The 2,599-nt window shown below is 39.1% G+C and overlaps 1 protein-coding gene across 2 annotated transcripts in view; it reads right to left on the bottom strand.

Annotated features, from left to right (window-relative positions):
- The window catches only part of LOC106884145 (spermatogenesis-associated protein 4), a 13,546-nt gene that overhangs the window by 652 nt on the left and 10,295 nt on the right, over positions 1-2,599 (bottom strand). The window lies entirely within an intron of this gene.

The following is a 2,599-nucleotide window of genomic DNA, read 5'->3' as shown; positions in this document are numbered from 1 at the left end:
ATATATATATATATATATAAAATAATGTTATTTTACTCTACAGTGGTAGAAATATAGGAAAAATAGAAGTTGAAAATGCACTGAAAATAGTTAAAATATTTTTTATTGATATATTTAAAGATTTATCTGGTTCTACAGTTTACACTGATTTTCAAAGATTACAAATAGAAAAACGTGGCTTAAGTCGCTGCTGTCTTGCTTCTGACTAGTGTTTGAAGCTTGACCTATTTTTATAGGGAGCTCATGGCTCAAATTAGTATATGTTTGAAATAGGGTTTGATTGGTAGAGGATAGTCATATGACTGGTCTTAGAAATTTTTGTAAGTTCCCCACTATATCCATGTGTTAGGGATGATATTTGGCATCATAAATTAAGGCTGACAGAATTGACTGAACATGTCCAAACAATCAATGCTCTGAATGTTTTCTGTCATGTGTTTGTAGAGAATGAACGCATGTTTAAGTTTATAACCTTTTGTATGTTCCCCCACTATGTCCGTGTTAGTATATTTTGTGCCTAAAGGTAAGTCCGACATGGCAGAATGAATATGTTTAGTTACAATCAAGGCATTCCAAATTTAATGTGTCTAGTGGGAGAGTGGGCAAGAGTTGTTTGTGTTGAGTCCAGTGGCTAAAGTTTAGGTTGTTAGTTGTGTAGGTTCCTCATGTTAAGTAGCAGAATGAGTTGTGTGTGTGAATAGTTATTTGTGTATGGATTGTGTTAAAGTTTGTTAAATCTTGGTTTCTACTTTTGTGTAAAAGTGTTTTCTTTGTTTATCCATGCTTCACCTGTGGCATTTGCTGAACATAGGTAGAGTGAGAAGACCTGTAATTTGAGCACAAATGTCTAAATGTCCACTCAATGGAATCTGTCAAGTACTGGAGTCTTGTAATTGTTGTCTGTGAATGGTCAGTCTATTTCTTAGAGTAATCTTTGTTTGACCTATGTAATCTTCATTACCTCCTTAAATTTGATAGCATATATTAAATTCCTTAAAGTGAGTTTTTAAAACATCTGTCCTGATTTGAATTTGTATGTCGAGTCTTCAATAAGATTGATTGTATGTTATACCTTCAATAAGGTTGATACAAGTCCTGCAGTTAGGGTGGTTACACTTTTTGACTGGTGATGTAGGAATAGTGGGAGGTAATTTAGCACTTGTGAGGAAGTTTTTGAGAGACCTGTCAAAAGGACAGATGAAATGAGTGTAGGTTCAATGACTATCAAGCAATGGACCCTCAGAAATTGGGGGCTGGTGTCTGATATGCTAGAAGACCACAGGTAATGAGATATCCCTCAGCTTTTGTTAAAGCTTGTCTCGAGGTGAAGGTCACTCTGATAAAAAACAAGATATACAGAGAATGGCAATGTATATTTTGGTGATCTTTTGTTTGAAATTGAGATAATGGTACTCCTACATTCCTGAGCCTGCAACCCATACTGCAATTGGATATCTTGGCCTGCCTTGTCTATGGATCATGTCAGCAACATTGAGAGTAACGGCGAGCTGGCAGAAATGTTAGCACGCTGGGCGATATGCTTAGCGGTATTTCGTCTGCTGTTACGTTCTGAGTTCAAATTCCGCCGAGGTCAACTTTGCTTTTCATCCTTTCGGGGTCGATAAATTAAGTACCAGTTACGCACTGGGGTCAATGTAATGAACTTAATCCTTTTGTCTATCCTTGTTTGTCCCCTCTATGTTTAACCTTTTGTGGGCAATAAAGAAATAAGAATCGTTAGCATGCCAGGCGAAATGCTTAGCGGTATTTCGTCTGTCTGAGTCCAAATTCCGCCGAGGTCAACTTTGCCTTTCATCCTTTAAGGGTCGATAAATTAAGTACCAGTTACGCACTGGGGTCGATGTAATCGACTTAATCCCTTTGTGTGTCCTTGTTTGTCCCCTCTATGTTTAGCCCCTTGTGGGCAATAAAGAAATAAGTAATGCTTAGAGGAACTGTGAGGCACTGTGCAAACCTTATTGGACCTAAAGTTTAAGTTGTGCCTTCGCCCATGAGGCACCCATCTGATGCCCTGTTGCATAAGAGAGCACCATGCTAAGCACAGAAACAGCAGACACAGACCTGGGTGAAGCTAACTGCTGGTGCAATAACTTCATGCATGGGTACTGCAAGCATTTTGCATGGGCAATGGTCATTGACAGTGCCCCTCAGTCACAAGTGGACAGCCATCATCATGTATCCATTAATGTATGTATGTAAATACGTGTGTGTGTGAGGAGCAACTTTTAAATTATGTAAGCAACACAACTGCCCCGTCAATTTTACTGGGGTATTTTTTTCTGTTTCTTTGAGTGGTTGTGTGGTAAGTAGCTTGCTTACCAACCACGTGGTTCCGGGTTCAGTCCCACTGTGTGGCACCTTGGGCAAGTGTCTTCTACTATAGCCTCGGGCTGACCAAAGCTTTGTGAGTGGATTTGGTAGACGGAAACTGAAAAGAAGCCCGTCGTATATATGTATATGTACTCTTTACTCTTTTACTTGTTTCAGTCTTTTGACTGCGGCCATTCTGGAGCACCGCCTTTAGTCAAGAAAATCGACCCCAGGACTTATTCTTTGTAAGCCTAGTACTTATTCTATC

The sequence above is a fragment of the Octopus bimaculoides genome, chromosome 28, assembly GCF_001194135.2.
Source record: "Octopus bimaculoides isolate UCB-OBI-ISO-001 chromosome 28, ASM119413v2, whole genome shotgun sequence".
Lineage (NCBI taxonomy): Eukaryota > Metazoa > Mollusca > Cephalopoda > Octopoda > Octopodidae > Octopus > Octopus bimaculoides.
Note: the sequence above shows the minus strand (reverse complement) of the source record. Positions and strands in the feature narration are given on the sequence as shown.